This window comes from Dendropsophus ebraccatus, chromosome 15 (genome assembly GCF_027789765.1).
Source record: "Dendropsophus ebraccatus isolate aDenEbr1 chromosome 15, aDenEbr1.pat, whole genome shotgun sequence".
Taxonomy (NCBI): Eukaryota; Metazoa; Chordata; class Amphibia; order Anura; family Hylidae; genus Dendropsophus; species Dendropsophus ebraccatus.
In genome coordinates, this window is record NC_091468.1 from 30,880,952 (window position 1) to 30,908,272 (window position 27,321).

At 45.4% G+C, this 27,321-nt stretch overlaps 1 protein-coding gene across 1 annotated transcript in view; it reads right to left on the bottom strand.

Moving 5' to 3' along the window:
• LOC138774311 (uncharacterized) overlaps positions 1-20,555 on the bottom strand; it is a 187,443-nt gene extending 166,888 nt beyond the window's left edge. Inside the window, exon 1 of the mRNA XM_069955060.1 lies at positions 19,754-20,555. The gene's annotated coding sequence lies outside the window, so the exon portion shown is untranslated. The remainder of the gene's footprint in view (positions 1-19,753) is intronic.
• Positions 20,556-27,321: the final 6,766 nt, after the last annotated feature.

Sequence of the window (27,321 nt, forward strand, 5' to 3'; positions counted from 1 at the left end):
AGTCATTATTTTGAGGCTTAGAAGTCATTTCTGCAATTCCCATAGAAAATCAAAGGCGTCTCTATTCAATTGTGTGGAGCGCATATCAGGTGGATTTTCTCTGCCGGCTTAAGAGATACACGTGAAACTAAAGCCGATCCTGGGTGCCTAGGGTGCCTGTCATCCAATCCGCACTGAATTTCATTTCTAGCACATAGCCAAAAAATCGCCCCATTGACTTACATTGGAGTGCAGAAAAGGTCATTTTTTCTCGGTCCCTTTAAGAGGTAGGAGTTAAACAAGCTTAGGTCTGCGGTGCCCAGGGGGGACCCCATCCAGCCCGCACTGAGTTTCATTCCTACCACCTTAGGAAAAAAAGTCATTATTTTGAGGCTTAGAAGTCATTTCTGCAATTCCCATAGAAAATCAACGGCGTCTCTAATTCAATTGTGTGGAGCGCATATCAGGTGGGATTTTCTCTGCCGGCTTAAGAGATACACGTGAAACTAAAGCCGATCCTGGGTGCCTAGGGTGCCTGTCATCCAATCCGCACTGAATTTCATTTCTAGCACATAGCCAAAAAATCGCCCCATTGACTTACATTGGAGTGCAGAAAAGGTCATTTTTTCTCGGTCCCTTTAAGAGGTAGGAGTTAAACAAGCTTAGGTCTGCGGTGCCCAGGGGGGACCCCATCCAGCCCGCACTGAGTTTCATTCCTACCACCTTAGGAAAAAAAGTCATTATTTTGAGGCTTAGAAGTCATTTCTGCAATTCCCATAGAAAATCAACGGCGTCTCTATTCAATTGTGTGGAGCGCATATCAGGTGGATTTTCTCTGCCGGCTTAAGAGATACACGTGAAACTAAAGCCGATCCTGGGTGCCTAGGGTGCCTGTCATCCAATCCGCACTGAATTTCATTTCTAGCACATAGCCAAAAAATCGCCCCATTGACTTACATTGGAGTGCAGAAAAATGTCATTTTTTCTCGGTCCCTTTAAGAGGTAGGAGTTAAACAAGCTTAGGTCTGCGGTGCCCAGGGGGGACCCCATCCAGCCCGCACTGAGTTTCATTCCTACCACCTTAGGAAAAAAAGTCATTATTTTGAGGCTTAGAAGTCATTTCTGCAATTCCCATAGAAAATCAACGGCGTCTCTATTCAATTGTGTGGAGCGCATATCAGGTGGGTTTTCTCTGCCGGCTTAAGAGATACACGTGAAACTAAAGCCGATCCTGGGTGCCTAGGGTGCCTGTCATCCAATCCGCACTGAATTTCATTTCTAGCACATAGCCAAAAAATCGCCCCATTGACTTACATTGGAGTGCAGAAAAGGTCATTTTTTCTCGGTCCCTTTAAGAGGTAGGAGTTAAACAAGCTTAGGTCTGCGGTGCCCAGGGGGGACCCCATCCAGCCCGCACTGAGTTTCATTCCTACCACCTTAGGAAAAAAAGTCATTATTTTGAGGCTTAGAAGTCATTTCTGCAATTCCCATAGAAAATCAACGGCGTCTCTATTCAATTGTGTGGAGCGCATATCAGGTGGGTTTTCTCTGCCGGCTTAAGAGATACACGTGAAACTAAAGCCGATCCTGGGTGCCTAGGGTGCCTGTCATCCAATCCGCACTGAATTTCATTTCTAGCACATAGCCAAAAAATCGCCCCATTGACTTACATTGGAGTGCAGAAAAGGTCATTTTTTCTCGGTCCCTTTAAGAGGTAGGAGTTAAACAAGCTTAGGTCTGCGGTGCCCAGGGGGGACCCCATCCAGCCCGCACTGAGTTTCATTCCTACCACCTTAGGAAAAAAAGTCATTATTTTGAGGCTTAGAAGTCATTTCTGCAATTCCCATAGAAAATCAATGGCGTCTCTATTCAATTGTGTGGAGCGCATATCAGGTGGATTTTCTCTGCCGGCTTAAGAGATACACGTGAAACTAAAGCCGATCCTGGGTGCCTAGGGTGCCTGTCATCCAATCCGCACTGAATTTCATTTCTAGCACATAGCCAAAAAATCGCCCCATTGACTTACATTGGAGTGCAGAAAAGGTCATTTTTTCTCGGTCCCTTTAAGAGGTAGGAGTTAAACAAGCTTAGGTCTGCGGTGCCCAGGGGGGACCCCATCCAGCCCGCACTGAGTTTCATTCCTACCACCTTAGGAAAAGAAGTCATTATTTTGAGGCTTAGAAGTCATTTCTGCAATTCCCATAGAAAATCAACGGCGTCTCTAATTCAATTGTGTGGAGCGCATATCAGGTGGGTTTTCTCTGCCGGCTTAAGAGATACACGTGAAACTAAAGCCGATCCTGGGTGCCTAGGGTGCCTGTCATCCAATCCGCACTGAATTTCATTTCTAGCACATAGCCAAAAAATCGCCCCATTGACTTACATTGGAGTGCAGAAAAGGTCATTTTTTCTCGGTCCCTTTAAGAGGTAGGAGTTAAACAAGCTTAGGTCTGCGGTGCCCAGGGGGGACCCCATCCAGCCCGCACTGAGTTTCATTCCTACCACCTTAGGAAAAAAAGTCATTATTTTGAGGCTTAGAAGTCATTTCTGCAATTCCCATAGAAAATCAATGGCGTCTCTATTCAATTGTGTGGAGCGCATATCAGGTGGATTTTCTCTGCCGGCTTAAGAGATACACGTGAAACTAAAGCCGATCCTGGGTGCCTAGGGTGCCTGTCATCCAATCCGCACTGAATTTCATTTCTAGCACATAGCCAAAAAATCGCCCCATTGACTTACTTTGGAGTGCAGAAAAGGTCATTTTTTTCTCGGTCCCTTTAAGAGGTAGGAGTTAAACAAGCTTAGGTCTGCGGTGCCCAGGGGGGACCCCATCCAGCCCACACTGAGTTTCATTCCTACCACCTTAGGAAAAAAAGTCATTATTTTGAGGATTAGAAGACATTTCTGCAATTCCCATAGAAAATCAATGGCGTCTCTATTCAATTGTGTGGAGCGCATATCAGGTGGATTTTCTCTGCCGGCTTAAGAGATACACGTGAAACTAAAGCCGATCCTGGGTGCCTAGGGTGCCTGTCATCCAATCCGCACTGAATTTCATTTCTAGCACATAGCCAAAAAATCGCCCCATTGACTTACATTGGAGTGCAGAAAAGGTCATTTTTTCTCGGTCCCTTTAAGAGGTAGGAGTTAAACAAGCTTAGTTCTTGCAGTCCTAAGGCGGCACACCATGGGTTAAGTCTAGGATCCCGAGTGCAAGGCAGAAGAGACATGCTCAGCAGTATCCAATCAAAAAAGGACACATGGTATAAGAGGCCGGATCAACCACACCAACACAGAGTTTTTTTCCTTCTGCAAGTAGGAAGAGACAATTATGTGTTTTTGCACTTAATTTACACTTGTTTCTTTGTGTTTTTTTCAGATTTGCCTGAGCAGTGTTTGCTGGCACAACGCATGTTTCAGACTTGGAGACCAGGCTACAGTGTTGCAGTCTGCCTTGATCTGTCATGCCCTGGATGGGATCTAGAGTTGGACTCAGGACTATAATATATGGTTCTCCAATCTCTTTTTCGATCCCTGTCCGCACAGTCCTCCCGGAGATGACCTGACCTGCAGATGACCTGATATGCGGAGGACCTAATGTGCGGACCACCATACATTCATTTGGTGCATGGTTCCTGTCTACCTACTCCGTCCTCTGGGGATGAATGGGACAGGACCTACATGCCGCGGGACAAGTCCTCCCGGTGATGACCTGACATGCAGATGACCCGATATGCGGAGGACCTAATGTGCGGACCACCTTACATTCATTTGATGCATGGTTCCTGTCTACCTACTCCGTCCTCTGGGGATGAATGGGACAGGACCTACATGCCACGGGACAAATCCTCCCGGTGATGACCTGACATGCAGATGTCCTGATATGCGGAGGACCTAAGGTACGGACCACCATACATTCATTTGATGCATGGCTCCTGTCTACCTACTACGTCCTCTGGGAGGACCTACATGCCGCGGGACATGGTGAGTGTATAACACCTATCAGGTTATCTGATGGTGGTGTTTTCCCGTTTATTATGCACTTAGCTGTGTTATGGTGATTTCTGGCATTGCCAATATGGGGGCAGGTTGGTAATCTTGAATTTTGGCGCCAAAGACGCCCGTGCTGAATTCCCCCGCCACTCTATGCACGAGGTGCCGGCGTGCGGTCCACCTGCGTTCCAGCGTGCTGGGAGCTTCCTGCCACACTGAATACCCTTTCCGCTATCGCCTGTCATGCTGAAATAGAGGGTGTGTATGTTTCCGTCTGTCACACATCATGCAACGGTAATTACCGGCCTCCTCATTTAGGTAGTTGGTGCCTAAATTACGGGCTCTGCATCGGCATCCCGGTCTCTGTGCCTTCCTTTTTTCAGCTAAAGAGTAGGTGCTGACAGCAGGCGTTATGTGCGCGCCCTTTTGCTGCGTAGCTTATGGGGAAATTACCTGAGGGTTTTTATTTATTATTTCTGTTTTCCCCTCCTTATCAGTTGATCAGAGTTAGCAAGGGTTACAGCGGTATATATATGATTCTGTAACTGTGTTTGATGATGAGCTTGTTTTACTACTCTCACTCCCATCATGCTAACTTTTCATTGGGAGATCTCTGTGTATCAAAAGAGCTCTGCTGGGAGAGTAGTCTCTATGTCATTCATCCTTCCCCAGCAGCCACGCCCCTAGGGCGTGGTTTATACTTTGTATTGAGTTTGGAGCATTTTGTCTGCTCTCTCTCTCTCCTCTAACTCTGAGGGGAATCCCCTAGCTGTTATATATTGGGAGATCACTGTTCTAATCTGCTATTTTGCTGTGAACACATAGGGGGAATTGGAATTTTTTTCTGCAACTCGGGGATATTTCCACCAGTTGTACTGATTTATTATACTGATACTATTATACTCTATTTTTGTGTTCGTATAAGAGTTTTTCCCCCTGTGTTATGTTTCTGCTTCCACTCCCATCTTACACTATAGCAGATGGGAGGGTTCTGTATTGTCTGCGCCCTGATGAGTGGAGTAGTCAAGTCATATGCCTTTCCCCTTCTGCGGTAGTTCTGGGGGTTTGTTCACTGGGTTGTTTAACATTTTGTGCCCTTTATCGTACTCGCATATATATCCCTTTCTGTTGCTCTGGCTGTTTCTGTTTCTATTTTCTGTTTCAGAATGAACTCTCCTGCCAAAGGATACATCAGCAGGAGGAGTCACAGATTTTGACAGCCCTATCATCAGTTTCTTCCATGAGGATCATTCTGTGGAGATTGCCTGAACTGATGGATTTGCTTGAACAGTGTTGTGGACACAACGCGTGACAGACTTGGTGACCACTCTGCAGTTTACAGTCTCGGTCTCGCCCTGAAAGACATCAGGATAGCAATCAGAACTATAATCTATGGTTCTCCCAACTCTTATTTATCCTGATCTGCACCATCCTCCTTTGGACGATCGGTTGTCAGACCTGCTTGCATTCAGATGACGCAGGATTTGTTTCCCTGTCTTTGCCGTCCCCTACTCGATGAACGGATTCAGACCTGCATGCATCCAGATCACACAGGGGACATGTTATTGTTTACCTATCATGCTCTTGGATGACGGTGTTTTTATTCCCGTCACTATCACACATTACTTGTGTATGCAACTATGTCTACTGGGGGCAGGTCTGATACCTCCATGCTACAATCCTCTTTATTGGATGCAGAGTTTAAACTTCTGGCGCAAAAATTAGCCACTCTGACTTTTCAGCGGACGACTAAATGCACGTGCAGCTGGTGTCTGAGCACCATCACAGTCCACCTGCAGATTAACGCACAAGGAGGTGTTCTCTGCCATGCTGAAATTTTCCCCGCTGACGGAGACACGAGGAGCCGGAGTCTCGGAAGTCGGGAGCGGCGGCCATTATGCCTCTAAAGCTAAGTACTGGAAAATGTGTTTTCTGTGTGTACTTTCTCGTTACCTGCACCCCGTTTTTTCAGGGAGAAGGGTAAAAAAGCTCTTTTTTTAGGGGGGAGTGCGCCAGGAAGTCAATACCTGTTCCACGGGAGAGTTCCCGCCATTTGAAAAGCACGAGGAACTGGCTTCCAGAAGCACAACTTTGCTGTGCGTACAAAGTGAACAGTGGGCCTTGCTCGCCCTATAATGGCTTCAAGCTATCAGTGATGATCTATATACTTAGCTCTATGGTAAGTACCTCATTATCCCCTCTGTCTTTCATCCTTTTTTGCAGGATGTTTCTTTATTAGGACTGAGAGGAAATCCGATAAAGGATTTGGCTGTGTGTCACTACTACAGCTGAGACTTTGGAAGAGGGACCCTAGGGGATGTTGGGGCTGTGTATCGCTAGTCCGACTAAACGGTGGACCCCGGACTGAACTGTGAAACCGCACGACTTACTGACATCCTGCTACTGGAATTATCAGTACCAGTTCTCCTCTGTTACCGCCGCCACCTCACGTCCAGTTTTTGCTTAGCATACTCTGCCCTATAGTGGATATGGCTGATCCGGAAACAGTATATCCAGAAGGCGGCTGCTCGTTATCCTGCTGGTCGCTACATCGCCACTCTCTCAATAATGTAAGTAATATTTCCGGCACATTAGTCTCTTGTTATGAGACTTTAAATTATCTGCTTGCCTGCTGAAAAAAAAAAAAAAAAAAAAAAAAAAAAATTTTGTTACCTGAGCTTAGTGAGCTACACTCTAGGAGTCTCGTAAGTAGGATACTAATCCCGTCTGTGATGGTAGCCCCACAATTCAAGACTTGGGTTGCATTACACACATAAATGACTGTCTACCCTGTTTAGGATCATCACAGCCTCGATGGGATACCTTGCGATGCAAGCCTAGCTCATATCATTGACCATTAGTCATGATAAATGTTTACTGTATGTGTTTTCCACATTATCCCCGTTTATGGGATCTGGGATGTATTACTTTTTGTCATCTAACCTGTTCGGTGTGTTTTTCTTTATGCGGCTAGGAAGAATTGTCTCAATGTCTTTCCCTGCGGCAGTCTACTCCTAGCTAGCGGGGAGAACCTTTTTTTAGGCGATTCTCCTTCTCCACGGCTTTACAGGGAAGCCTCCTAGTATTGTTAATACCGACATTCTAAGGAGACTATGTATATTGTTTTTTTTTGATGCTGGCTGTTTTTCTAGGAGTTGTTGTTTTCAGATTTATTTTCCTGCCAGAACGTAGCAGGAGGAATCACAGATTACACCAGCCCTATCAATGGCTCTTTTTCCAAGAGCACCATTCTATGGATATTGCGGGAACAGTGTGTCCTGATACTTTGGTATGTATTCAGCCGGGGGTTCCCTGGCTTTTGAAGTTCTCCTCTCTGAATCCGACTACCGATGAGGAAGAGGAGAGAATCCGGGAACCGAGAGTGCAGCTCTTTCCCTTCCCTTTGGTGTGGTCCGGCTGCCATAGAATGACATAATCCCTGATGTTGGACAGCGTCCTCCTAATAAGTGAGTAACTATCTGGTTTCTCTTTTTTTGCCTACCTTGTGTACAGCCTCTCCAATAGATTCTAGTATCCAAGGAACAACTCTTAGCTATACAGAAACTTGTCATTTCTGACAAACCGGCTCGGAGGTTCCGTTCTACCCTTATAGTATGCCGTCTGTTGTACAGTATGCTCATGTGTGTTATCCATACACTCCTTTCCATTTTTTTTAAGCTATCTATATTCACAGGGCGTGTTCTCCGGACCCGTACAGGCGGTCAAGGGGACCCTTGATACCTGACTATTTTGTTAAATCATTTTACCAGGGATATATGGTTTCAGTTCCAGCTTATAACTCTGCTGTTTATTTGTACGAAGAAGGGAAGTAACATACCAGACATCTGGTTTTCAAGTCCAAAATATCTTTAGTTTGGACGAAGCACTCGCCTCAGCCTGGAACGCCCCTCCTAGGATGGTTTTGGTTCAGCCCCCTATCTCGCCGGGATCTTTCCGGCTGAGAATATGGGGAGGCTTTGGAGCTTTTTAGCTTAACACGATAGATTGCTTTGGACTACAGCAGACAATTGGAAAATCTCCAAAAGGTCTCTGTGTGTCTTTAGCCCGTTCTGTTTCAGAAGATGGTTGGCTTCCAATCTTTCTCCTCCAAGTTGGCTTAAATTAACAATTAGCCATGGTTCAAGGATTATCTTTCCTCCTTCAGACGCTTCTTCAGATGCTTCAATCAATCCCCTGGATGATAGAAGTGCTACTTCTGGGAAACCTGGTTATTTGTTTCTGCGGGAAAAGGAGAACTTCACAGCCTCAAGAAATATAAAAATAGTGCTTATGGCTTGTTCACTTCTTATTCCTCAAGCTCTAGATGGGACTACAACTTATTCAGCAGGGCCATGTCAGTTGACTGGCCTGGATTTCAAGATCGTTCTTCAAGAGGGCTGAGAGCTGCTTCATGTTTAAGAAAAGCTTGACCTTTTTTACCTCCTTCTACGGGATTTTTATCCCTAAAAAAGCAGCCTTAAGCAGAAAAGTACTAAGTGTCTAAGTATTGGATTAATTCCCACCCGTGTGTGCTTTACACTGCTGTGTAGGTCCCATGGTGTGCCGCCTTAGGACTGCAAGAACGTAGGAATTTTGATACTTACCTAACGGGAAATTCCTGTTCTTGAAGTCCGTAGGCGGCACAACACACCCTCCCTTATTAAATATACTGCTGCATACGAACTCTGTGTTGGTGTGGTTGATCCGGCCTCTTATACCATGTGTCCTTTTTTGATTGGATACTGCTGAGCATGTCTCTTCTGCCTTGCACTCGGGATCCTAGACTTAACCCATGGTGTGCCGCCTACGGACTTCAAGAACAGGAATTTCCCGTTAGGTAAGTATCAAAATTCCTACGGTCTGCGGTGCCCAGGGGGGACCCCATCCAGCCCACACTGAGTTTCATTCCTACCACCTTAGGAAAAAAAGTCATTATTTTGAGGCTTAGAAGTCATTTCTGCAATTCCCATAGAAAATCAACGGCGTCTCTAATTCAATTGTGTGGAGCGCATATCAGGTGGGTTTTCTCTGCCGGCTTAAGAGATACACGTGAAACTAAAGCCGATCCTGGGTGCCTAGGGTGCCTGTCATCCAATCCGCACTGAATTTCATTTCTAGCACATAGCCAAAAAATCGCCCCATTGACTTACATTGGAGTGCAGAAAAGGTCATTTTTTCTCGGTCCCTTTAAGAGGTAGGAGTTAAACAAGCTTAGGTCTGCGGTGCCCAGGGGGGACCCCATCCAGCCCGCACTGAGTTTCATTCCTACTACCTTAGGAAAAAAAGTCATTATTTTGAGGCTTAGAAGTCATTTCTGCAATTCCCATAGAAAATCAATGGCGTCTCTATTCAATTGTGTGGAGCGCATATCAGGTGGATTTTATCTGCCGGCTTAAGAGATACACGTGAAACTAAAGCCGATCCTGGGTGCCTAGGGTGCCTGTCATCCAATCCGCACTGAATTTCATTTCTAGCACATAGCCAAAAAATCGCCCCATTGACTTACATTGGAGTGCAGAAAAGGTCATTTTTTCTCGGTCCCTTTAAGAGGTAGGAGTTAAACAAGCTTAGGTCTGCGGTGCCCAGGGGGGACCCCATCCAGCCCGCACTGAGTTTCATTCCTACTACCTTAGGAAAAAAAGTCATTATTTTGAGGCTTAGAAGTCATTTCTGCAATTCCCATAGAAAATCAATGGCGTCTCTATTCAATTGTGTGGAGCGCATATCAGGTGGATTTTATCTGCCGGCTTAAGAGATACACGTGAAACTAAAGCCGATCCTGGGTGCCTAGGGTGCCTGTCATCCAATCCGCACTGAATTTCATTTCTAGCACATAGCCAAAAAATCGCCCCATTGACTTACATTGGAGTGCAGAAAAGGTCATTTTTTCTCGGTCCCTTTAAGAGGTAGGAGTTAAACAAGCTTAGGTCTGCGGTGCCCAGGGGGGACCCCATCCAGCCCGCACTGAGTTTCATTCCTACCACCTTAGGAAAAGAAGTCATTATTTTGAGGCTTAGAAGTCATTTCTGCAATTCCCATAGAAAATCAACGGCGTCTCTAATTCAATTGTGTGGAGCGCATATCAGGTGGGTTTTCTCTGCCGGCTTAAGAGATACACGTGAAACTAAAGCCGATCCTGGGTGCCTAGGGTGCCTGTCATCCAATCCGCACTGAATTTCATTTCTAGCACATAGCCAAAAAATCGCCCCATTGACTTACATTGGAGTGCAGAAAAGGTCATTTTTTCTCGGTCCCTTTAAGAGGTAGGAGTTAAACAAGCTTAGGTCTGCGGTGCCCAGGGGGGACCCCATCCAGCCCGCACTGAGTTTCATTCCTACCACCTTAGGAAAAAAAGTCATTATTTTGAGGCTTAGAAGTCATTTCTGCAATTCCCATAGAAAATCAATGGCGTCTCTATTCAATTGTGTGGAGCGCATATCAGGTGGATTTTCTCTGCCGGCTTAAGAGATACACGTGAAACTAAAGCCGATCCTGGGTGCCTAGGGTGCCTGTCATCCAATCCGCACTGAATTTCATTTCTAGCACATAGCCAAAAAATCGCCCCATTGACTTACATTGGAGTGCAGAAAAGGTCATTTTTTCTCGGTCCCTTTAAGAGGTAGGAGTTAAACAAGCTTAGGTCTGCGGTGCCCAGGGGGGACCCCATCCAGCCCGCACTGAGTTTCATTCCTACCACCTTAGGAAAAAAAGTCATTATTTTGAGGCTTAGAAGTCATTTCTGCAATTCCCATAGAAAATCAACGGCGTCTCTAATTCAATTGTGTGGAGCGCATATCAGGTGGGTTTTCTCTGCCGGCTTAAGAGATACACGTGAAACTAAAGCCGATCCTGGGTGCCTAGGGTGCCTGTCATCCAATCCGCACTGAATTTCATTTCTAGCACATAGCCAAAAAATCGCCCCATTGACTTACATTGGAGTGCAGAAAAGGTCATTTTTTTCTCGGTCCCTTTAAGAGGTAGGAGTTAAACAAGCTTAGGTCTGCGGTGCCCAGGGGGGACCCCATCCAGCCCACACTGAGTTTCATTCCTACCACCTTAGGAAAAAAAGTCATTATTTTGAGGATTAGAAGACATTTCTGCAATTCCCATAGAAAATCAATGGCGTCTCTATTCAATTGTGTGGAGCGCATATCAGGTGGGTTTTCTCTGCCGGCTTAAGAGATACACGTGAAACTAAAGCCGATCCTGGGTGCCTAGGGTGCCTGTCATCCAATCCGCACTGAATTTCATTTCTAGCACATAGCCAAAAAATCGCCCCATTGACTTACATTGGAGTGCAGAAAAGGTCATTTTTTCTCGGTCCCTTTAAGAGGTAGGAGTTAAACAAGCTTAGGTCTGCGGTGCCCAGGGGGGACCCCATCCAGCCCACACTGAGTTTCATTCCTACCACCTTAGGAAAAAAAGTCATTATTTTGAGGCTTAGAAGTCATTTCTGCAATTCCCATAGAAAATCAATGGCGTCTCTATTCAATTGTGTGGAGCGCATATCAGGTAGATTTTCTCTGCCGCCTTAAGAGATACACGTGAAACTAAAGCCGATCCTGGGTGCCTAGGGTGCCTGTCATCCAATCCGCACTGAATTTCATTTCTAGCACATAGCCAAAAAATCGCCCCATTGACTTACATTGGAGTGCAAAAAAAGGTCATTTTTTCTCGGTCCCTTTAAGAGGTAGGAGTTAAACAAGCTTAGAGCTGCGGTGCCCAGGGGGGACCCCATCCAGCCCGCACTGAGTTTCATTCCTACCACCTTAGGAAAAAAAGTCATTATTTTGAGGCTTAGAAGTCATTTCTGCAATTCCCATAGAAAATCAACGGCGTCTCTAATTCAATTGTGTGGAGCGCATATCAGGTGGGTTTTCTCTGCCGGCTTAAGAGATACACGTGAAACTAAAGCCGATCCTGGGTGCCTAGGGTGCCTGTCATCCAATCCGCACTGAATTTCATTTCTAGCACATAGCCAAAAAATCGCCCCATTGACTTACATTGGAGTGCAGAAAAGGTCATTTTTTCTCGGTCCCTTTAAGAGGTAGGAGTTAAACAAGCTTAGGTCTGCGGTGCCCAGGGGGGACCCCATCCAGCCCACACTGAGTTTCATTCCTACCACCTTAGGAAAAAAAGTCATTATTTTGAGGCTTAGAAGTCATTTCTGCAATTCCCATAGAAAATCAATGGCGTCTCTATTCAATTGTGTGGAGCGCATATCAGGTGGATTTTCTCTGCCGCCTTAAGAGATACACGTGAAACTAAAGCCGATCCTGGGTGCCTAGGGTGCCTGTCATCCAATCCGCACTGAATTTCATTTCTAGCACATAGCCAAAAAATCGCCCCATTGACTTACATTGGAGTGCAGAAAAGGTCATTTTTTCTCGGTCCCTTTAAGAGGTAGGAGTTAAACAAGCTTAGGTCTGCGGTGCCCAGGGGGGACCCCATCCAGCCCACACTGAGTTTCATTCCTACCACCTTAGGAAAAAAAGTCATTATTTTGAGGATTAGAAGACATTTCTGCAATTCCCATAGAAAATCAATGGCGTCTCTATTCAATTGTGTGGAGCGCATATCAGGTGGGTTTTCTCTGCCGGCTTAAGAGATACACGTGAAACTAAAGCCGATCCTGGGTGCCTAGGGTGCCTGTCATCCAATCCGCACTGAATTTCATTTCTAGCACATAGCCAAAAAATCGCCCCATTGACTTACATTGGAGTGCAGAAAAGGTCATTTTTTCTCGGTCCCTTTAAGAGGTAGGAGTTAAACAAGCTTAGGTCTGCGGTGCCCAGGGGGGACCCCATCCAGCCCACACTGAGTTTCATTCCTACCACCTTAGGAAAAAAAGTCATTATTTTGAGGCTTAGAAGTCATTTCTGCAATTCCCATAGAAAATCAATGGCGTCTCTATTCAATTGTGTGGAGCGCATATCAGGTGGATTTTCTCTGCCGCCTTAAGAGATACACGTGAAACTAAAGCCGATCCTGGGTGCCTAGGGTGCCTGTCATCCAATCCGCACTGAATTTCATTTCTAGCACATAGCCAAAAAATCGCCCCATTGACTTACATTGGAGTGCAAAAAAAAGGTCATTTTTTCTCGGTCCCTTTAAGAGGTAGGAGTTAAACAAGCTTAGAGCTGCGGTGCCCAGGGGGGACCCCATCCAGCCCGCACTGAGTTTCATTCCTACCACCTTAGGAAAAAAAGTCATTATTTTGAGGCTTAGAAGTCATTTCTGCAATTCCCATAGAAAATCAACGGCGTCTCTAATTCAATTGTGTGGAGCGCATATCAGGTGGGTTTTCTCTGCCGGCTTAAGAGATACACGTGAAACTAAAGCCGATCCTGGGTGCCTAGGGTGCCTGTCATCCAATCCGCACTGAATTTCATTTCTAGCACATAGCCAAAAAATCGCCCCATTGACTTACATTGGAGTGCAGAAAAGGTCATTTTTTCTCGGTCCCTTTAAGAGGTAGGAGTTAAACAAGCTTAGGTCTGCGGTGCCCAGGGGGGACCCCATCCAGCCCACACTGAGTTTCATTCCTACCACCTTAGGAAAAAAAGTCATTATTTTGAGGCTTAGAAGTCATTTCTGCAATTCCCATAGAAAATCAATGGCGTCTCTATTCAATTGTGTGGAGCGCATATCAGGTGGATTTTCTCTGCCGGCTTAAGAGATACACGTGAAACTAAAGCCGATCCTGGGTGCCTAGGGTGCCTGTCATCCAATCCGCACTGAATTTCATTTCTAGCACATAGCCAAAAAATCGCCCCATTGACTTACATTGGAGTGCAGAAAAGGTCATTTTTTCTCGGTCCCTTTAAGAGGTAGGAGTTAAACAAGCTTAGGTCTGCGGTGCCCAGGGGGGACCCCATCCAGCCCACACTGAGTTTCATTCCTACCACCTTAGGAAAAAAAGTCATTATTTTGAGGATTAGAAGACATTTCTGCAATTCCCATAGAAAATCAATGGCGTATCTATTCAATTGTGTGGAGCGCATATCAGGTGGATTTTCTCTGCCGGCTTAAGAGATACACGTGAAACTAAAGCCGATCCTGGGTGCCTAGGGTGCCTGTCATCCAATCCGCACTGAATTTCATTTCTAGCACATAGCCAAAAAAATCGCCCCATTGACTTACATTGGAGTGCAGAAAAGGTCATTTTTTCTCGGTCCCTTTAAGAGGTAGGAGTTAAACAAGCTTAGGTCTGCGGTGCCCAGGGGGGACCCCATCCAGCCCGCACTGAGTTTCATTCCTACCACCTTAGGAAAAAAAGTCATTATTTTGAGGCTTAGAAGTCATTTCTGCAATTCCCATAGAAAATCAACGGCGTCTCTAATTCAATTGTGTGGAGCGCATATCAGGTGGGTTTTCTCTGCCGGCTTAAGAGATACACGTGAAACTAAAGCCGATCCTGGGTGCCTAGGGTGCCTGTCATCCAATCCGCACTGAATTTCATTTCTAGCACATAGCCAAAAAATCGCCCCATTGACTTACATTGGAGTGCAGAAAAGGTCATTTTTTCTCGGTCCCTTTAAGAGGTAGGAGTTAAACAAGCTTAGGTCTGCGGTGCCCAGGGGGGACCCCATCCAGCCCGCACTGAGTTTCATTCCTACCACCTTAGGAAAAAAAGTCATTATTTTGAGGCTTAGAAGTCATTTCTGCAATTCCCATAGAAAATCAACGGCGTCTCTAATTCAATTGTGTGGAGCGCATATCAGGTGGGTTTTCTCTGCCGGCTTAAGAGATACACGTGAAACTAATGCCGATCCTGGGTGCCTAGGGTGCCTGTCATCCAATCCGCACTGAATTTCATTTCTAGCACATAGCCAAAAAATCGCCCCATTGACTTACATTGGAGTGCAGAAAAGGTCATTTTTTCTCGGTCCCTTTAAGAGGTAGGAGTTAAACAAGCTTAGGTCTGCGGTGCCCAGGGGGGACCCCATCCAGCCCACACTGAGTTTCATTCCTACCACCTTAGGAAAAAAAGTCATTATTTTGAGGCTTAGAAGTCATTTCTGCAATTCCCATAGAAAATCAATGGCGTCTCTATTCAATTGTGTGGAGCGCATATCAGGTGGATTTTCTCTGCCGGCTTAAGAGATACACGTGAAACTAAAGCCGATCCTGGGTGCCTAGGGTGCCTGTCATCCAATCCGCACTGAATTTCATTTCTAGCACATAGCCAAAAAATCGCCCCATTGACTTACATTGGAGTGCAGAAAAGGTCATTTTTTCTCGGTCCCTTTAAGAGGTAGGAGTTAAACAAGCTTAGGTCTGCGGTGCCCAAGGGGGACCCCATCCAGCCCACACTGAGTTTCATTCCTACCACCTTAGGAAAAAAAGTCATTATTTTGAGGCTTAGAAGTCATTTCTGCAATTCCCATAGAAAATCAATGGCGTCTCTATTCAATTGTGTGGAGCGCATATCAGGTGGATTTTCTCTGCCGGCTTAAGAGATACACGTGAAACTAAAGCCGATCCTGGGTGCCTAGGGTGCCTGTCATCCGATCCGCACTGAATTTCATTTCTAGCACATAGCCAAAAAATCGCCCCATTGACTTACATTGGAGTGCAGAAAAGGTCATTTTTTCTCGGTCCCTTTAAGAGGTAGGAGTTAAACAAGCTTAGGTCTGCGGTGCCCAGGGGGGACCCCATCCAGCCCACACTGAGTTTCATTCCTACCACCTTAGGAAAAAAAGTCATTATTTTGAGGCTTAGAAGACATTTCTGCAATTCCCATAGAAAATCAATGGCGTCTCTATTCAATTGTGTGGAGCGCATATCAGGTGGATTTTCTCTGCCGGCTTAAGAGATACACGTGAAACTAAAGCCGATCCTGGGTGCCTAGGGTGCCTGTCATCCAATCCGCACTGAATTTCATTTCTAGCACATAGCCAAAAAATCGCCCCATTGACTTACATTGGAGTGCAGAAAAGGTCATTTTTTCTCGGTCCCTTTAAGAGGTAGGAGTTAAACAAGCTTAGGTCTGCGGTGCCCAGGGGGGACCCCATCCAGCCCGCACTGATTTTCATTCCTACCACCTTAGGAAAAAAAGTCATTATTTTGAGGCTTAGAAGTCATTTCTGCAATTCCCATAGAAAATCAACGGCGTCTCTAATTCAATTGTGTGGAGCGCATATCAGGTGGGTTTTCTCTGCCGGCTTAAGAGATACACGTGAAACTAAAGCCGATCCTGGTTGCCTAGGGTGCCTGTCATCCAATCCGCACTGAATTTCATTTCTAGCACATAGCCAAAAAATCGCCCCATTGACTTACATTGGAGTGCAGAAAAGGTCATTTTTTCTCGGTCCCTTTAAGAGGTAGGAGTTAAACAAGCTTAGGTCTGCGGTGCCCAGGGGGGACCCCATCCAGCCCGCACTGAGTTTCATTCCTACCACCTTAGGAAAAAAAGTCATTATTTTGAGGCTTTTTTTCTTTTTTCTTTCTTTATACATAATATCCCCATATAAATGAGCGCCATGTTTGACAATGCGGCCCAATGTACATCTTGTGCGATGTATGCAATCCTTGATCAACCGATCGAGGGTGCATACCATTGTGGGAGATGTGTGCATGTTGCTGGTTTGGAAGCCCAGATCCTGGATCTAAATGAGCAGCTGCAACGATTGAGATGCATTGGCAAACTGGAAAGGGGTCTGCTTCTCACTGAGCAAGCACTCCAAGGGGTAGATGGGGGAGAGTGTGATAGCATGGAGGTACAGGAGGAAGAGGCAGCTAGTTGGGTCACAGTTAGAAAAAGGGGTAGAGGGAAGAGTGTGAGGGAGGCCAGTCCTGATCTGGCACACCCCAACAAGTTTGCCAAATTGGCGGATGAGGGGGATGTTGATTCAGGGGTGGCATTGCTGCAGCAGGACACTGCCTCTGAAAGCCAGGGGGGTGTCTGCTCCAGTAAGGTGGGAAACAGGAGTTCAGGGCAGGCCAGGCAGGTACTGGTAGTGGGGGACTCAATTATTAGGGGGACAGACAGGGCAATCTGTCACAAAGACCGGGATCGTCGAACAGTGTGTTGCCTTCCTGGCGCTCGAGTTCGTCACATCGCGGATCGGGCTGACAGATTACTGGGAGGGGCTGGCGATGACCCAGCAGTCATGGTGCACATTGGCACCAATGATAAAGTTAGAGGTAGGTGGCGGGTCCTTAAAAATGATTTCAGGGACTTAGGCAGGAAGCTTAAAACTAGGACCTCCAAGGTGATTTTTTCCGAAATATTACCTGTACCACGAGCCACACCTGAGAGACAGCGGGAGATTAGGGAGGTAAATAAGTGGCTCAAGAGCTGGTGTAGGATAGAGGGGTTTGGGTTCATGGAGAACTGGGCCGACTTCTCGGTCGGTTACAGGCTCTACGGTAGGGACGGGCTGCATCTCAATGGGGAGGGTGCAGCCGTGCTGGGGAGAAGATGGCTAAGAGGTTGGAGGAGTGTTTAAACTAGGGACCGGGGGGGGAGGGCAACTACAATATAGTAAGTGAAGACAGAGTAGATGGAGAGCTGGGCCTAGATTATGGAACTGGGGGTGGAGCGGCGGGAGGGGTTAGAATAGTCACTAGTGATAAAAGGAAAGGGAATATGGACAAATATATTAAATGTATGTATACTAATGCTCGAAGCCTCACTAATAAAGCTGAGGAATTAGAACTCATAATGGTTGAAGAGAAATATGATATAGTGGGGATAAGCGAGACATGGCTGGACGAGACCTATGACTGGGCCGTTAATATCCAGGGTTATAGTCTATTCAGAAATGACCGTAAAAATAAGAAAGGGGGAGGGGTCTGTCTATATGTTAAATCATGCCTTAAGCCTATTCTGTGGGAGGATATATGTGATGATAATGTGGAGTCTCTTTGGGTAGAAATAAGGGGAGGGACGAAGAATAATAAAATTCTTATAGGAGTGAGTTATAAACCTCCAAGTATAGTGGAAGAATCAGAAAATCTTCTTATAAGACAAATAGATGCGGCAGCGAAGCAGGGGGAAGTCATTATTATGGGGGACTTTAACTACCCAAATATCAACTGGAAAGCAGAAACCTGCAGCTCCAGGAAGGGAAGCGTGTTTTTGGAAATAGTAAAAGATAATTACCTTTCCCAACTAGTAGAGGAACCAACAAGAGGGGGGGCCCTTCTGGACCTGATCTTAACCAATAGGCCCGACAGAATATCAAAAATAGAGGTGGGGGGTCACCTAGGTAATAGTGACCATAACATAGTAAGTTTTCAATTATCCTTCAATAAAATGATTAGCAGAGGGGCTACAAAAACATTAAATTTCAGGAAGGCTAATTTCCAAAAACTAAGAGAGGACCTTGGGAACATAGACTGGGACAATGCCTTCAGAAATAAAAGTACACAAGAGAAATGGGACATATTTAAGAGCATCCTGGGTAAATCGTGTGAACGACACATACCATATGGGAATAAACGTAGTAGAAATAAGAGAAATCCAATGTGGTTAACTACAGCTGTAAGGGGTGCAATAAATGATAAGAAACAAGCATTCAGACTACTAAAACAAGAAGGTAGTGGGGAAGCATTGAGCAACTATAGACAGAAGAATAGAATGTGTAAAACGCAAATAAAAGAAGCAAAAATAGCAACAGAAAGAAGGATAGCCACAGAAAGTAAAACAAATCCCAAAATGTTCTTCACCTATATAAATAACAAAAGACTTAAAACCGAAAATGTTGGTCCCCTCAAAAATAATCTGGGTGTAATGGTGGAGGGGGAAGAGGAAAAGGCCAATCTACTAAATACATTCTTCTCTACTGTATTCACAGAGGAGAATCCCATAACAGACGACATGACTAGGGATAATGTTAATCCTCCCATAAATCTCACCTGCCTAACACAACAAGAAGTGGGAAGACGCCTTAAAAACATTAAAATCCATAAGTCACCGGGCCCAGAAGGTATCCATCCTAGGGTTTTGCAAGAATTAAATACTGTGTTGGACAGACCGTTATTCCTATTATTTAAAGATTCTATTACGACAGGGATTCTTCCACAGGACTGGCGCATAGCTAATGTGGTACCAATATTCAAGAAGGGGTCAAGGAGTGATCCTGGAAACTACAGGCCTGTAAGTCTAACATCTATAGTAGGTAAAGTATTTGAGGGGATTGTAAGAGATGCTATACTGGAGTATCTTAATGAAAATAATCTTATGACGCAGCACCAGCATGGATTTATGAGGGATCGGTCCTGTCAGACTAATCTGATCGGCTTCTATGAAGAGGTAAGTTATAGACTGGACCTGGGGGAGGCTGTGGATGTTGTGTATCTGGACTTTTCAAAGGCATTTGATACTGTGCCGCATGAAAGGTTGGTCTACAAAATGAGGATACTGGGACTCGGGGAAAACGTATGCAAATGGGTAAGTAACTGGTTGTGTGATAGAAAACAGAGGGTGGTCATTGATGGAACATATTCAGATTGGGTTTTAGTTACTAGTGGGGTACCACAGGGGTCAGTGTTGGGTCCACTTCTTTTTAATATTTTTATTAATGATCTTGTAGAGGGGCTACAGAGTAGAATCTCCATTTTTGCAGATGATACTAAACTGGGTAAAGTAATCAGTACAGAGGAGGATAATATCATATTACAGAGGGATTTGGAGAAGCTAGAGGCTTGGGCGGAGAAATGGCAAATGAAGTTTAATGTGGATAAATGTAAGGTTATGCATTTGGGCCATAGAAATAATAAGTACAGTTATGTGCTAAATAATAAAACACTGGGTAAAACTACTTCCGAAAAGGACCTGGGGGTATTGGTGGACAGTAAACTCAACTTTAGTGATCAGTGCCAGGCAGCAGCTGCCAAGGCTAATAAAATAATGGGGTGCATCAAAAGAGGTATAGATGCTAAAGATGAGAACATAGTTTTGCCTCTTTATAAATCACTGGTCAGACCACACATGGAATACTGTGTACAGTTTTGGGCACCGGTATATAAGAAGGACACAGCTGAACTAGAGCGGGTGCAGAGGAGGGCAACAAAGGTCATTAAGGGAATGGGTGGGTTACAGTACCAGGACAGGTTATCACGCTTGGGGTTATTTACGCTAGAAAAAAGACGTCTTAGGGGCGATCTGATCACAATGTACAAATATATGAATGGACAGTACAGAGATCTTTGTAGTGGTCTTTTTACTCCTAGGTCTGTAACAATGACAAGGGGGCATCCTCTACGTCTAGAGGAAAGAAGATTTCATCATCAGCATCGACGCGGGTTCTTTACTGTACGAGCGGTAAGACTGTGGAACTCTCTGCCACATGATGTTGTCATGGCTGATTCATTAAATAAGTTCAAGGGAGGCCTGGATGATTTTCTTGAAAAATATAATATTACAAGTTATGGGCATTAGATTTCTGGTGATACGTTGATCCGGGGATTGTTCTGGTTGCCATTGCAGTCGGGGGAGGGGGGGGAGTTTCTCCCTGTGGTGGGGCGTTTGTCTTCTGCCCCATAGGGGTTTTTCGCCTTCCTGGATCAACACAGTAGGATTTTCCTAGGTTGAACCTGATGGACTCTTGTCTTCTTTCAACCCTATTTACTATGTTACTAAGTCATTTCTGCAATTCCCATAGAAAATCAACGGCGTCTCTAATTCAATTGTGTGGAGCGCATATCAGGTGGGTTTTCTCTGCCGGCTTAAGAGATACACGTGAAACTAATGCCGATCCTGGGTGCCTAGGGTGCCTGTCATCCAATCCGCACTGAATTTCATTTCTAGCACATAGCCAAAAAATCGCCCCATTGACTTACATTGGAGTGCAGAAAAGGTCATTTTTTCTCGGTCCCTTTAAGAGGTAGGAGTTAAACAAGCTTAGGTCTGCGGTGCCCAGGGGGGACCCCATCCAGCCCACACTGAGTTTCATTCCTACCACCTTAGGAAAAAAAGTCATTATTTTGAGGCTTAGAAGTCATTTCTGCAATTCCCATAGAAAATCAATGGCGTCTCTATTCAATTGTGTGGAGCGCATATCAGGTGGATTTTCTCTGCCGGCTTAAGAGATACACGTGAAACTAAAGCCGATCCTGGGTGCCTAGGGTGCCTGTCATCCAATCCGCACTGAATTTCATTTCTAGCACATAGCCAAAAAATCGCCCCATTGACTTACATTGGAGTGCAGAAAAGGTCATTTTTTCTCGGTCCCTTTAAGAGGTAGGAGTTAAACAAGCTTAGGTCTGCGGTGCCCAGGGGGGACCCCATCCAGCCCACACTGAGTTTCATTCCTACCACCTTAGGAAAAAAAGTCATTATTTTGAGGCTTAGAAGTCATTTCTGCAATTCCCATAGAAAATCAATGGCGTCTCTATTCAATTGTGTGGAGCGCATATCAGGTGGATTTTCTCTGCCGCCTTAAGAGATACACGTGAAACTAAAGCCGATCCTGGGTGCCTAGGGTGCCTGTCATCCAATCCGCACTGAATTTCATTTCTAGCACATAGCCAAAAAATCGCCCCATTGACTTACATTGGAGTGCAGAAAAGGTCATTTTTTTCTCGGTCCCTTTAAGAGGTAGGAGTTAAACAAGCTTAGGTCTGCGGTGCCCAGGGGGGACCCCATCCAGCCCACACTGAGTTTCATTCCTACCACCTTAAGAAAAAAAGTCATTATTTTGAGGCTTAGAAGTCATTTCTGCAATTCCCATAGAAAATCAATGGCGTCTCTATTCAATTGTGTGGAGCGCATATCAGGTGGATTTTCTCTGCCGGCTTAAGAGATACACGTGAAACTAAAGCCGATCCTGGGTGCCTAGGGTGCCTGTCATCCAATCCGCACTGAATTTCATTTCTAGCACATAGCCAAAAAATCGCCCCATTGACTTACATTGGAGTGCAGAAAAGGTCATTTTTTCTCGGTCCCTTTAAGAGGTAGGAGTTAAACAAGCTTAGGTCTGCGGTGCCCAGGGGGGACCCCATGCAGCCCGCACTGAGTTTCATTCCTACCACCTTAGGAAAAAAAGTCATTATTTTGAGGCTTAGAAGTCATTTCTGCAATTCCCATAGAAAATCAACGGCGTCTCTAATTCAATTGTGTGGAGCGCATATCAGGTGGGTTTTCTCTGCCGGCTTAAGAGATACACGTGAAACTAAAGCCGATCCTGGGTGCCTAGGGTGCCTGTCATCCAATCCGCACTGAATTTCATTTCTAGCACATAGCCAAAAAATCGCCCCATTGACTTACATTGGAGTGCAGAAAAGGTCATTTTTTCTCGGTCCCTTTAAGAGGTAGGAGTTAAACAAGCTTAGGTCTGCGGTGCCCAGGGGGGACCCCATCCAGCCCACACTGAGTTTCATTCCTACCACCTTAGGAAAAAAAGTCATTATTTTGAGGCTTAGAAGTCATTTCTGCAATTCCCATAGAAAATCAATGGCGTCTCTATTCAATTGTGTGGAGCGCATATCAGGTGGATTTTCTCTGCCGGCTTAAGAGATACACGTGAAACTAAAGCCGATCCTGGGTGCCTAGGGTGCCTGTCATCCAATCCGCACTGAATTTCATTTCTAGCACATAGCCAAAAAATCGCCCCATTGACTTACATTGGAGTGCAGAAAAGGTCATTTTTTCTCGGTCCCTTTAAGAGGTAGGAGTTAAATAAGCTTAGGTCTGCGGTGCCCAGGGGGGACCCCATCCAGCCCGCACTGAGTTTCATTCCTACCACCTTAGGAAAAAAAGTCATTATTTTGAGGCTTAGAAGTCATTTCTGCAATTCCCATAGAAAATCAACGGCGTCTCTAATTCAATTGTGTGGAGCGCATATCAGGTGGGTTTTCTCTGCCGGCTTAAGAGATACACGTGAAACTAAAGCCGATCCTGGGTGCCTAGGGTGCCTGTCATCCAATCCGCACTGAATTTCATTTCTAGCACATAGCCAAAAAATCGCCCCATTGACTTACATTGGAGTGCAGAAAAGGTCATTTTTTCTCGGTCCCTTTAAGAGGTAGGAGTTAAACAAGCTTAGGTCTGCGGTGCCCAGGGGGGACCCCATCCAGCCCACACTGAGTTTCATTCCTACCACCTTAGGAAAAAAAGTCATTATTTTGAGGCTTAGAAGTCATTTCTGCAATTCCCATAGAAAATCAATGGCGTCTCTATTCAATTGTGTGGAGCGCATATCAGGTGGATTTTCTCTGCCGGCTTAAGAGATACACGTGAAACTAAAGCCGATCCTGGGTGCCTAGGGTGCCTGTCATCCAATCCGCACTGAATTTCATTTCTAGCACATAGCCAAAAAATCGCCCCATTGACTTACATTGGAGTGCAGAAAAGGTCATTTTTTCTCGGTCCCTTTAAGAGGTAGGAGTTAAACAAGCTTAGGTCTGCGGTGCCCAGGGGGGACCCCATCCAGCCCACACTGAGTTTCATTCCTACCACCTTAGGAAAAAAAGTCATTATTTTGAGGCTTAGAAGACATTTCTGCAATTCCCATAGAAAATCAATAGCGTCTCTATTCAATTGTGTGGAGCGCATATCAGGTGGATTTTCTCTGCCGGCTTAAGAGATACACGTGAAACTAAAGCCGATCCTGGGTGCCTAGGGTGCCTGTCATCCAATCCGCACTGAATTTCATTTCTAGCACATAGCCAAAAAATCGCCCCATTGACTTACATTGGAGTGCAGAAAAGGTCATTTTTTCTCGGTCCCTTTAAGAGGTAGGAGTTAAACAAGCTTAGGTCTGCGGTGCCCAGGGGGGACCCCATCCAGCCCGCACTGATTTTCATTCCTACCACCTTAGGAAAAAAAGTCATTATTTTGAGGCTTAGAAGTCATTTCTGCAATTCCCATAGAAAATCAACGGCGTCTCTAATTCAATTGTGTGGAGCGCATATCAGGTGGGTTTTCTCTGCCGGCTTAAGAGATACACGTGAAACTAAAGCCGATCCTGGGTGCCTAGGGTGCCTGTCATCCAATCCGCACTGAATTTCATTTCTAGCACATAGCCAAAAAATCGCCCCATTGACTTACATTGGAGTGTAGAAAAGGTCATTTTTTCTCGGTCCCTTTAAGAGGTAGGAGTTAAACAAGCTTAGGTCTGCGGTGCCCAGGGGGGACCCCATCCAGCCCGCACTGAGTTTCATTCCTACCACCTTAGGAAAAAAAGTCATTATTTTGAGGCTTAGAAGTCATTTCTGCAATTCCCATAGAAAATCAACGGCGTCTCTAATTCAATTGTGTGGAGCGCATATCAGGTGGGTTTTCTCTGCCGGCTTAAGAGATACACGTGAAACTAATGCCGATCCTGGGTGCCTAGGGTGCCTGTCATCCAATCCGCACTGAATTTCATTTCTAGCACATAGCCAAAAAATCGCCCCATTGACTTACATTGGAGTGCAGAAAAGGTCATTTTTTCTCGGTCCCTTTAAGAGGTAGGAGTTAAACAAGCTTAGGTCTGCGGTGCCCAGGGGGGACCCCATCCAGCCCACACTGAGTTTCATTCCTACCACCTTAGGAAAAAAAGTCATTATTTTGAGGCTTAGAAGTCATTTCTGCAATTCCCATAGAAAATCAATGGCGTCTCTATTCAATTGTGTGGAGCGCATATCAGGTGGATTTTCTCTGCCGGCTTAAGAGATACACGTGAAACTAAAGCCGATCCTGGGTGCCTAGGGTGCCTGTCATCCAATCCGCACTGAATTTCATTTCTAGCACATAGCCAAAAAATCGCCCCATTGACTTACATTGGAGTGCAGAAAAGGTCATTTTTTCTCGGTCCCTTTAAGAGGTAGGAGTTAAACAAGCTTAGGTCTGCGGTGCCCAGGGGGGACCCCATCCAGCCCACACTGAGTTTCATTCCTACCACCTTAGGAAAAAAAGTCATTATTTTGAGGCTTAGAAGTCATTTCTGCAATTCCCATAGAAAATCAATGGCGTCTCTATTCAATTGTGTGGAGCGCATATCAGGTGGATTTTCTCTGCCGCCTTAAGAGATACACGTGAAACTAAAGCCGATCCTGGGTGCCTAGGGTGCCTGTCATCCAATCCGCACTGAATTTCATTTCTAGCACATAGCCAAAAAATCGCCCCATTGACTTACATTGGAGTGCAGAAAAGGTCATTTTTTTCTCGGTCCCTTTAAGAGGTAGGAGTTAAACAAGCTTAGGTCTGCGGTGCCCAGGGGGGACCCCATCCAGCCCACACTGAGTTTCATTCCTACCACCTTAGGAAAAAAAGTCATTATTTTGAGGCTTAGAAGTCATTTCTGCAATTCCCATAGAAAATCAATGGCGTCTCTATTCAATTGTGTGGAGCGCATATCAGGTGGATTTTCTCTGCCGGCTTAAGAGATACACGTGAAACTAAAGCCGATCCTGGGTGCCTAGGGTGCCTGTCATCCAATCCGCACTGAATTTCATTTCTAGCACATAGCCAAAAAATCGCCCCATTGACTTACATTGGAGTGCAGAAAAGGTCATTTTTTCTCGGTCCCTTTAAGAGGTAGGAGTTAAACAAGCTTAGGTCTGCGGTGCCCAGGGGGGACCCCATCCAGCCCGCACTGAGTTTCATTCCTACCACCTTAGGAAAAAAAGTCATTATTTTGAGGCTTAGAAGTCATTTCTGCAATTCCCATAGAAAATCAACGGCGTCTCTAATTCAATTGTGTGGAGCGCATATCAGGTGGGTTTTCTCTGCCGGCTTAAGAGATACACATGAAACTAAAGCCGATCCTGGGTGCCTAGGGTGCCTGTCATCCAATCCGCACTGAATTTCATTTCTAGCATATAGCCAAAAAATCGCCCCATTGACTTACATTGGAGTGCAGAAAAGGTCATTTTTTCTCGGTCCCTTTAAGAGGTAGGAGTTAAACAAGCTTAGGTCTGCGGTGCCCAGGGGGGACCCCATCCAGCCCACACTGAGTTTCATTCCTACCACCTTAGGAAAAAAAGTCATTATTTTGAGGCTTAGAAGTCATTTCTGCAATTCTCATAGAAAATCAATGGCGTCTCTATTCAATTGTGTGGAGCGCATATCAGGTGGATTTTCTCTGCCGGCTTAAGAGATACACGTGAAACTAAAGCCGATCCTGGGTGCCTAGGGTGCCTGTCATCCAATCCGCACTGAATTTCATTTCTAGCACATAGCCAAAAAATCGCCCCATTGACTTACATTGGAGTGCAGAAAAGGTCATTTTTTCTCGGTCCCTTTAAGAGGTAGGAGTTAAACAAGCTTAGGTCTGCGGTGCCCAGGGGGGACCCCATCCAGCCCACACTGAGTTTCATTCCTACCACCTTAGGAAAAAAAGTCATTATTTTGAGGCTTAGAAGACATTTCTGCAATTCCCATAGAAAATCAATGGCGTCTCTATTCAATTGTGTGGAGCGCATATCAGGTGGATTTTCTCTGCCGGCTTAAGAGATACACGTGAAACTAAAGCCGATCCTGGGTGCCTAGGGTGCCTGTCATCCAATCCGCACTGAATTTCATTTCTAGCACATAGCCAAAAAATCGCCCCATTGACTTACATTGGAGTGCAGAAAAGGTCATTTTTTCTCGGTCCCTTTAAGAGGTAGGAGTTAAACAAGCTTAGGTCTGCGGTGCCCAGGGGGGACCCCATCCAGCCCGCACTGAGTTTCATTCCTACCACCTTAGGAAAAAAAGTCATTATTTTGAGGCTTAGAAGTCATTTCTGCAATTCCCATAGAAAATCAACGGCGTCTCTAATTCAATTGTGTGGAGCGCATATCAGGTGGGTTTTCTCTGCCGGCTTAAGAGATACACGTGAAACTAAAGCCGATCCTGGGTGCCTAGGGTGCCTGTCATCCAATCCGCACTGAATTTCATTTCTAGCACATAGCCAAAAAATCGCCCCATTGACTTACATTGGAGTGCAGAAAAGGTCATTTTTTCTCGGTCCCTTTAAGAGGTAGGAGTTAAACAAGCTTAGGTCTGCGGTGCCCAGGGGGGACCCCATCCAGCCCACACTGAGTTTCATTCCTACCACCTTAGGAAAAAAAGTCATTATTTTGAGGCTTAGAAGTCATTTCTGCAATTCCCATAGAAAATCAATGGCGTCTCTATTCAATTGTGTGGAGCGCATATCAGGTGGATTTTCTCTGCCGCCTTAAGAGATACACGTGAAACTAAAGCCGATCCTGGGTGCCTAGGGTGCCTGTCATCCAATCCGCACTGAATTTCATTTCTAGCACATAGCCAAAAAATCGCCCCATTGACTTACATTGGAGTGCAGAAAAGGTCATTTTTTCTCGGTCCCTTTAAGAGGTAGGAGTTAAACAAGCTTAGAGCTGCGGTGCCCAGGGGGGACCCCATCCAGCCCGCACTGAGTTTCATTCCTACCACCTTAGGAAAAAAAGTCATTA